The sequence below is a fragment of the Leopardus geoffroyi genome, chromosome A1 (assembly GCF_018350155.1).
Source record: "Leopardus geoffroyi isolate Oge1 chromosome A1, O.geoffroyi_Oge1_pat1.0, whole genome shotgun sequence".
NCBI classification, from domain to species: Eukaryota; Metazoa; Chordata; class Mammalia; order Carnivora; family Felidae; genus Leopardus; species Leopardus geoffroyi.
Window position 1 is genome coordinate 129,772,203 of NC_059326.1, and position 10,419 is coordinate 129,782,621.

Genomic DNA, 10,419 nt, shown 5'->3' on the forward strand with positions numbered 1-10,419 from the left:
CTACCAGAAAAGAAAATCTTTAGAAAATTAAGTCATCCTTGAGGCACCTGGTGGCTCAATTGGTTAAACTTCCGACTTCGGCCTCAGGTCATGATGTCATGGTTGGTGGGTTCAAGCCCCACGTTGGGCTCTGTGCTAACAGCTTGGAGCCTGGAGCCTGCTTCAGATTCTGTATCTCCTTCTCTCTCTGGCCCTTCCCCACTCATGCTCTGTCTCTCTCAAAAATAAACATGAAAAAAATTTTTTAAAAAGAAAAATTAAGTCATCCTTGATTAAAAATGCAAGTGTAAGTATCCACGTAAGTGCATCCATGCCACCCACCTGGCTGGGACTCTGACACCGAACTGCCTTCTGTCCACCTCTACAGACTGCCATCATCCCTTAGCAACACCATTGCATTGGCCTTCAAACCAGTGTCCCCCCTTCATTTTCCCTGGAGTCAACTCTCCACATAGCAGCTAGAGTAATCTTTTAAAAAATAAATTCTGTCAGCTCACTCACCTGCTAGAAGGCTAAGAGCCTTCTAATATACTACCTACCACTCTCAGAATAAAATAAAAATTTCTTATCGTGGCCTACAAGGCCCTGTCTGAATGGGTACCTGGCAACCCTTCTTGTGGCATCAACCCTTGGCCCTCCACCCTTACTGTTCTTCAAGTAAACCTTTGGAAATTTAAGTTTGCTCTTTCCTCTAGCTCTTCCCTCCAGATCTTCGTGGCTGGCTCCTTCCTCATTTCTTTTACGTGTCTGCTCAAGAATCACCAATTCGGAGGCTTTTTCTCACCACCTACCACCAGTCCTACCAATGATGTCTGCTTCGATCAGCCCAATATAGGCCCTCTTACAGTCATAAAGCTGGTGCACAGTACACGTTTGTTGGATGAACTGTTGGAAAGATTTAAGATAAATCTAGGTGCAAACTGAGAAAATATTAAATCCAGTTGCAGACTGGGGTCCTCCTTTTATTATTACAACTGTTCAATGGCTTTTTAACTGAGCTTTCCATAGACACTCAACTTTAACACAACCTGCCCTTGCCTTGTTTCTTAGGAATTTGCTTTTGTTTTGTCTTCTTTTGTTTTTTATTTTTTTTTTCTTTTTCAACGTTTTTATTTATTTTTGGGACAGAGAGAGACAGAGCATGAACGGGGGAGGGGCAGAGAGAGAGGGAGACACAGAATCGGAAACAGGCTCCAGGCTCTGAGCCATCAGCCCAGAGCCTGACGCGGGGCTCGAACTCACGGACCGCGAGATCGTGACCTGGCTGAAGTCGGACGCTTAACCGACTACGCCACCCAGGCGCCCCTTCTTTTGTTTTTTAAATGTTTATTTATTTATTTTGAGAGAGAGTGTGTGTGTGCATGCACATACACGAGTTGGGGAGGGCAGAGAGAGAAGGAGAGAGAATCCCAAGCAGGCTCTGCACTGTCAGCACAGAGTCCAACATGGGGCTCAGTCTCATCAACCGTGAGATCATGACCTGAACCTAAATCAAAAGCTGGACGTTCAGCCAACTGAGCCTCCCAGGTTCCTCAGGAGTAGTTTTCATCTGGGGTTTGGGAGAGACACACCCTTCTAAAAAGGCACTTCAGAATTTTCAAGGGTCAAGGGGTGTGTGAGGTTTAACTGCATGTTTCATACATTTCAAGTTAATATTTTGATGAATCAGTCCCTTTACTCTTTTTTTAACTTAAAGCAAAAAAGGATGCTTATTGGATCCTATAACTGAAAAATCCAGAAGGATATACTAGCCTCAGGTAAGGTTGGATCCAGGGGCACAAACATTGTCATCAGGACTCAAGTCTCTCATGTGGCTCCTCTTTCCACTGCACTGGGTATCTTTACTATTAATACAAACTAAAGAAAACAGATTTCAACAAAATCTAACACCAACCCTCTTCCCTGTAGTTGAAGATGTTTAGTGTTTAGCCCTCCAGGTCCTCTCTCCACCCTTGTGCGGCCTGCCTGGTGGCCCAGGACACTGACTTTCATGGATTGCATCATATGGGTTCCATGGGTCTGTGTCTCATTCGGAAGTCTGTCCAATGGGAGTCATTAGCAGGAGATGAGAGAATGAAGGAAAACAGGGTGGTTTATTCATTCCCCAGCTCTCTCCCTATGGCTCTGCCTTTCTCTACCAATGACCCAAAGGAGTCAGGCAGCTTTCTGCTCAACTACAGCTCCCTCTGGGTTCTTGTAGCTGCCCCGACCCCTTGCCTCTTTAGGCGTGTGGGTGTTAATGTGTCCCTGCAGTTGCTAGCTCTAAGATGTTTCTCTTCATCCTGCTCACCCCTTGGTAGAGTCCCTGCATTGATCTTTCTTGGGTCCCTCCAGCTGCATGAGTCCTTTGTCCACCCCCAGACTCAGACTAATATGGCCTATGAGGGTTCTGTTGTTGTTGTCGTCTCTTTCCGGCGATACATATGCCTAAGTTGCCTAAGTGATGGCGTTCCAGTCTTTTTCTCTCATTGTCTCATTCCCCTGATTTCCTGAGCTGTCCACATCAACAGCTTCAATAATGCTGACCTGCCCCTCTGCCAGAGCCAGCACCCCCACAAAGTCTTAGCATTTTGCAGCTCTCTGCAGAAAGGGTCCCAGTCTTCGTTTTCTTTTGGAATAGTTGTATTTTAAGCATAGAGAGCTTTAAAAAAGGAATCCGCTACTAAAGATTCTTAAAAATGGCTCTCTCACAACACCTGTCACCCTATTTATTCTCAACACCCCATAAGAGACACTGCTTTAGGCGAGACTGGTTGTGTGAGCATTTAACCAACAAATATCAGCAACTGGGAAGCCCATAAATAGCAGCAGAGAGGACAAACAGGATGACTCAGTGAGGCTTCTGAGTCAGACTGGCAGGGACCGGCCTTCCTTCTTAATTACAGGGCACTGGACCCATTATCTCTGAAGTCACCTCGGAGTCTCATCTAACAAATATCAGACATCCAGTTTCCTTTGAAGATGTGCAATCTTCTTCCTTCTGCCTACCATTAGAAAATAAAATGCCTGAGCTAAGAGGCCCCCTGGGGGCTCACAGTCTGTGTCCTCGGCAATTAGCCCCTTTCTGAGATCAGCCACTGTCCCTGCTGTTGGCTGGTTCTGGTCCCGGCTTTGGCGCCCTCAGTTTGTGGGACCTCAAATACATCACTTCACCTCGCTGAATGTATCTCCTCTATCATGAAGTAATAAACATTACGTAGCCACAGGGTTGTTGTGAAGATCAAAGTCAATTTGGCCAATTATATGATGTTATAGAAAAGGTAAAAGTGTAGAGACAGGAAAAAGATCAGTGGTTGCCAGGAGGTCAGGGATGAATAAGTGGAGAACAGAGTACTTTTAGGGCAGTCAAACTATTCTGTATGATATTGTAATGATGGGTACTTGACGTCATAGACGTGTCAGAACCCACAGAACAGTACACTAAGTCTGAACCCTAATGTAAACTAAGGATTCTGTTTAATAATAATGTATCAATATTGGTTCATCAATTATAACAAATATACTACACTAATGCAAGACATTAATAATAGAAGAAACTGTGCACTCAATATCTGAATATGTAGACAGAAGAATCTACATGTATTTAGGGATCAATATCCCTAATGAATAGTACTTGAAATTTGAGCCATGTTGAATACAAATAGGATACAATGTGTTTGCACATAGATGGAGGGAAAAATAGAGGGGAAGAGTTCTTTGCTACATATAACTGGAAGTGGGCATGGAAGCATAGAACTTTGGAATCTAATAGTTGAGGTCACTTTTCAAAACCACTCCCAATTTCAGGACACAGAATGTCTTAGTTGTACCCAGCAGATTTATTTATCTAAAGAATGTGGCCAAAGCAAGGAGGCAGCCATTGGGTTTTTCAGAGGATGAGAACACATCCTGTCTGGGGACATCTATGCATGCCCTTACACACAGTGGGCCCCACAGCTGTCCAGTCTTGCTACAAGCTTTGTGGGGGGATGTGGGGCCCAGAGGGAAGCCTGCTATGGGCAGAATGAGGTTGGGCTCTGCTGGAATGAGCCACTCCCTTAGAGAGTCTAAATGAGGATGAAGAATTTCTGAATCAACTAGAGACCCAAACCCATCCAAGAATAGAGTTGGGGGTGGGGGGTAGGGGGAACAAGGGCTTTTTAAGTTTCTTCCATAGCAGTCCAGATTAGAACATTGTCTCTAAGGAGGCTTTGGTTTCCCTTGGGAGAGCTGTGGTTTGAGAGTGCCTTTCTTGCACAAAGAAGTATTCAATAAAATTTGCTGAATGGTGAGGATAAGTTTGAATGTGCAGAAGAATAGGCAAGGTCCCAAGCTTGAGTTGCCAGAGGAGGGAGAGGCATCTCAGCAGCGAGAGGTGCCTCATGAAAATATTAAGGTACCCAGACAAGAACATGGGCCAAGTAGGAAGATCATATTGCACAGAAGTTATTAGCATAGACTCTCAGCGAAATAGACTTGAGTTTGAATCTCAACCTCATCACTTACTAGTTGACTGATCTTGGGCAAGTTGCTGAATTTTGGTGAGCCTACAGTTTCCTCACTTGTATGGGGATTAAGTGCAGCTACACATATAATATACTTAGCACCACACCTGCCATATAGTAAGTGCTCAATATATTATAGTCATGATATATGTCAAATTTCTCTCCAAAATATATAGGTCAGTCAGAGAAGAGATAAGGAAAGAGACAAAATTAAATTCTCTTGTGACTTGACTAAATGTCTGTGGAAGAAGACAACCTCAGGAAGGTTATATCAGATAAACTCAATGGGTCCCTACCCATACTTAGGACCAGATGTTTATGTTCTCAGCATGACTTTGAACTGATATGACCACAAGGTGCTGGCGGAAATGTAAGGATGTGGTGTGACTGAATTTGGGGTGGATGAGTTGCTTTGATGGAATGGCCTGGTTTTTGGAGAGAAAAGTGCCATACTGTGATTTTGATAATAAAATTAGCATTTTAAAATCATTCTTTAATTTCCATTATAGTTTTTAATAAATTCAAGAAGTCTTAACTTTTTATAATATGTCCTTGAAAACAGGGTCAGAAACAAAAAGGATGAAGCCAAACCCCCGCCCCATGTGTCTACTGCACCACTCGAAGGGCAGCCTAGCGGCCCCTTGCCAAACTTGACCAGCCCTAATGTCCCAGCTGCCTTCGCTCCTGTGTGCCATTCAGACATTCCACTGTAGCACTTTCAGCCTATAGGACAAAAGGAAAAACTTGAGGGTATTTTTATAAAATACAGTTATAAGATCAAGGGAATGGTTTTGAATGCATTTGCTTACTAATGGGAATTTTTACGAAAGGGAAATAAAAGAGAAATTAGTTCAAATTTCCCTAGACAGATGTTTTAAAGAAATCTGAGCCTTCCAAAATGCCACCAAAAAGCTCTTCTATTCTGGAAAAAAAAAAAGGAAAATTGTTGTTAGTTAAATGTTTAATGTGTATTATCACCAGTATATTAGTTTTAGAGCAAATTTACACCACATTGGAGTTACATTTTCATGTTCTATGAGTACATTTTATATATAATTAGGGTCCCCAGTGTAAGCAAAGTAACAATACAATAGGCCCATTTTATAGAAGCTAGAGAAAAATATTAATATTTTTCCAAATTTGTTTAGAAACTTATACTGTCATATCTTTAATAATATTGTCGGGTAGTTAGCCAAATATCCCTGACTAGGCAATGCAATCTTTAATTATTGCATTATTCCCATGAGAATAATTATTGTCACTGAGAGCATGTGATGATTCAGTTTCCAAGAGTACATTGTGGCCAGAGTCTGCTGGCCTTGAGGATGACATTCCCACATGTTCAGGAAGGTCAAAACTAACTGAGTTACATCAGCTCTTTGTTGAAAGCATCCCACTAAAATCTGACAAATGTCAAAAAATAGAAGGCAGGGTGTTTTCCTATTTTTCCTATATAAAGTAGTATCATATTAACAGATCAGAACAAAACAGGAGGATACCATGTTGTTCAGAAGAAAAGTGTATTAAAAAATGCTATTCTTGACCAACTTAGGCCCTCACATGATAACATAGACGAGAATTTGGAATCCTTGGACTATAAGAAACAAGGAGGGAAGGGACACAAAATAACAAGAAACCTCATTTGTTGTTGGTTGTTTATTGAATGACAATATTTGCTATAGTACTTGCTGTCTTTAGTAGTCTAACCACATATCCTGTTCCCTCATGGACCATGTGATCCATCAAGATCATGGCATTTTTTGCATTTGCTTTAGAGAGACCATACGTCAAGAAACACTTATTTACAAATCCCAAACACTCAAATGTAGTAGTAAAAAATGAACATATATTGGGGCACCTGGGTGGCCCAGTCGGTTAAGTGTCTAACTTCAGTTCAGGTCACGATCTCATGGTTCATGAATTCAAGCTCCATGTCGGGCTCTGTGCTGACAGCTCAGAGCCTGGAACCTGCTTTGGATTCTGTGTCTCCCTCTTTCTCTGCCCTTCCCCTACTCATGCTCTGTCTCTCTGTCTCTCTCTCTCTCTCTCTCTCTGAAAGATAAATAAACATTAAGAAAAATCTTTTTGAAATGAACTTATATGACATACATTAAGGTAACAGCTACTGACTTCCTCCTGCAAGAAAGCCAAGGTGCCACAAAGCCTGAGCTTTGCATGTGAGGACAGCAATAAGTAATTCTAAGTAGTTCTATACTCCCCGAGGAAAAGGATTACTTCACTTTCTGGAGAGGGGTTTATTTACACAGCATGAACAATCTGCTGAATTTTAATTCTGCCCTTTCTCAAAAATAAGTTTGAGCTCTGCTTTTCAAAACAACCCAAGAAATAACAGACTGAAGGGGCCTGAAATATGAAAACTTTTCAGACTGCTAGCAGGAATCTCAAATATTAATATTCTTCCTGAAATCAATCTCAAACACTCTGAGCTCTTGATTGGGGGAGGAGGTCCATAAGGCTCTTCCTGAAGCTAAAATGTCTGTGGCCCCTCAAACTCGGCATGTGTTTGCCTCAAGCATGACAGTAACTGTCACCTTTTCGTGGAAACAAAAGCCGAAGATGAATCCTGGGGACCCCCAGTGCTCCAGGAATGACTCAGCATTGATTATGAGCTCTGTGGAGAAACCAAGATGAGCACAAGAAAACAAATAGGTACAGGGTCAGAATTTAGGGTGACGGGATACTCAGAAATTGTTTTTTCTTTCTCGTTGCAGATTTCCCATTTTTGTTGTGATACGTGCTTCATTCACAAGATGTGTGACAATCCAGCAGCCACGCCTGTGTCTTAGTGTGGAGATCCAGAGACCAGCTGCTCACTTGGAAGGGCTATGAAAAATGGCGTCTTTCATTATTGAGGTTTCCCAGAGGTCCGTCCTCACTCCTGTGATTTTCTTTCTTTTTTTTTTTTTTTTAAGTTTGTTTATTTATTTTGAGAGAGAGGGAGAGGGAGGGGCAGAGAGAGAGGGAGAGAGGGAATCCCAAGCAGGCTCCGCACTGTCAGCACAAAGCCCCACACAGGGGTCGACCCCACAAACTTTGAGATCATGACCTGAGCCAAAATCAAGAGTTGGACGCCTACTGGACTGAGCCACCAGGAACCCTGTGACTTTCTTACACAACATATTCTCCTTTGGTAATATCCATTCCCCCTGAGTAATCTTACCCGCAGTTTCAATTATTAACTATATTCAGCCAACTCTCCAACCACCATATCTTCCCACGGAGCACCACTTCCAGATATCCAACCTCCTGATGGACATCTGCCCTGTTGTTCTACAGGCCTCTTTCACTCAGCAAGGACCCCATCATCCATCAGTGAGCAGCACCTCCATCCAGCAAAGCACCTAAACCAGACCCCTGAATACCATCTTTGACTCTCTCTTCCTCACCTCCAATTCATGACCCAGGTCTCACAATTTCACCCTCAATTTCTCTTGACCCATTCCTCTCCATCTCTATGGCCACCATCTTGGGCAAGGAGGCCACCATCACTTTAAACCTGCATTACATCACAGGCTTCTTAGAAGTCTTAGAAGTGGACTTCTAAGCATTTTTAAAATCTCAAATCTGATTTTTCTTACCCTCCTGCTCAAAACCTCTTCCTCATTGCCCTTAGTCTAAAGCCAAATGCTTCTCTGTGGCATAAAAGGCACTTCTTGAACTAGCCCCTATTTATTACTCTAATGTGATCCTTGTAATCTGTAATCTAGACATTCTGGGCTATATGAAATTCCAGTCTCTCTTCTTTCTAGGGCTTTCTGACATGTTTTTGCCTCAGTCTAGAAGGCCTTCCCCCTCCACTCCCTATGCACACATCTGTATAGCTGGCTAGATCTGTGTATCTTCAGGTCTCAGTTTATGTCACCTCTTCTGGGGAAACCTCTTTTCCGTCTACACTGCTTAAGTGACCCACAGTTTTACATGGCAGAATACTTAAGCCACTATATTTCAGTTGCCTGTTAATTTCTTTCTTCTCCCACTAGATTACAAATTCCTTGAAGAATGGGATTTAGACTTCTTCACACTTATGACCTAGCACCTAGCTCAATGCCTGACACCTGGTGAGGGTGTGATCACCAAAGAAAATTTTATTTCTTCCATAGTTTTATTTTTATTTTTTTTTTAGGTTTTGGCAGCTATGATTCAAAGTTAGAAGATAACATAAATGAAACAAACAGCAAATAAGTAAAAAGTTCAGATGTATGAGACCTGCCTGCACTCATACAAATACAGTCATATTTTCTGCAAGTAAATTTTTTCCTTTTCAATGTGAGGGAATTCAGTACATCATTATTTCATAGTGTTAGAAATGGAAAAGCTTGACTTTCAGGCAGAAAACACCCGAAGAAGTCGGATAGCATCTCTGTTAAAAGTCATCACGTTCCTGGGCTATTTAGGCATGCAAGATTCTTCATTAGTTACTCTCTCATTAGTGCCAGAAATCTAACTCAATTAGGAAAACAAAAACAGGTGATTAGTTCATGGAATCCAAGAAAGGATTGAATCACGAACCCACAAAAAGGATAGCCATGTTACTAAGTCTGAGGAAGGACCCAAAACCAAGACTCAAAGGCTGCTAGCCCTTTCTGTGACTCTGCAACTCCTACTCTCTGCAAAACAGCTCCTACTCTCTCACCGGCTCTCTGCATATGGTGGCAAAACTGGGCTGGTCTACTTTGGATGTCACTTAAAGGCTGCCATAAAAATCATGTTTAAATTTTTTTTTATCAATAGAAAATCTGTTTAAGAATTTTTAAAAATTAGGGGCAGCAGGGTGACTCAGGGGGTTGAGCATCTGACTCTTGATTTCCACTCAGGTCATGATCTCACAGTTTGTGAGTTCAAGTCCCATGTCGGGCTTTGTGCTGACAGCATGGAGCCTGCTTAGGATTCTCTGGCTCCCTCTCTCTCTGCCCTTCTCCCATTCTCTTTCTCTCGCTCTCTCTCTCTCTCTCTTGCTCTCTCTCTCTCTCAAAAATAAAAAAAAAAAACATTAAAAAAAGAATTTTTAAAAATTAAACATTACCTATAATTCCATCATTAATCACTAATATTTTGATATTTTAGTTTTTGCTGCATGTGTGAATATTTTTTTTTATTTTTTTTAACTTTTATTTATTATTGAGAGACAGAGAGAGACAGAGCATGAGCATGGGAGGGGCAGAGAGAGGAGGAGACACAGAATCCCAAGCAGGCTCCAGACTCTGAGCTGTCTGCACAGAGCCCGATGTGGGACCGAACTAACAAACTGCAAGATCATGACCTGAACCGAAGTCAGATGCTTAACCGGCTAAGCCACTCAGACACCCCTTTTTTATTTTTATGAAGTGATATTCATACTTTACAGTTTTCTATCCCAGGTTTTTTTTCATTTTACAATTTATTATGAGCCTGTTTCCCAAAATCATTGAAAATACCATTTTTAATGATAGCATATTAGTCTATGGTATGCCATAATTCCTATAACCATTCTTTTATTGTTGGACATGTAGATTACTTATTATAAAGTATTTTTAATTATAAATATGTCCCAAATAGATTCATGCAAAGCTTTATAGTAAACACACCTAATCACCTCTCAGAGAGATGTACAGGCTCTCCACCATCACTGAGAAAATGTCTACTTTTTCTACCCAAGTAGCCTTCAAAATGAAATAAAATCTAAATCATCAGAAGGAATGTACCCAAATGCGTCCAATTAATAAACATATCCAATTCCTATTTTCAAACTGTCTCGTATATTGAAAAACTGTTCAGGGGCACCTGGGTGGCTCAGTTGGTTAAGTGTCCGACTTCGGCTCAGGTCATGATCTCATGGTTTGTGGGTTCAAGCCCCGTGTCGGCCTCTGTACTGACAACTTGGAGCCTGGAGCTTGCTTGCTTCAGATTCTGTGTCTCCTTCTCTCTGTCCCTCCCC

General features: G+C 41.8%; 1 long non-coding RNA gene across 1 annotated transcript; it reads right to left on the bottom strand.

The window, feature by feature from the left end:
• Window positions 1–4,976: 4,976 nt before the first annotated feature.
• Window positions 4,977–7,122, bottom strand: LOC123602231. Its single transcript, XR_006714424.1, has 2 exons — window positions 7,037–7,122; window positions 4,977–5,406 (listed from the first exon to the last, which is right to left on the bottom strand). It is a non-coding gene; the product is annotated as an uncharacterized LOC123602231 (long non-coding RNA).
• Between the last annotated feature and the right edge of the window lie 3,297 nt (window positions 7,123–10,419).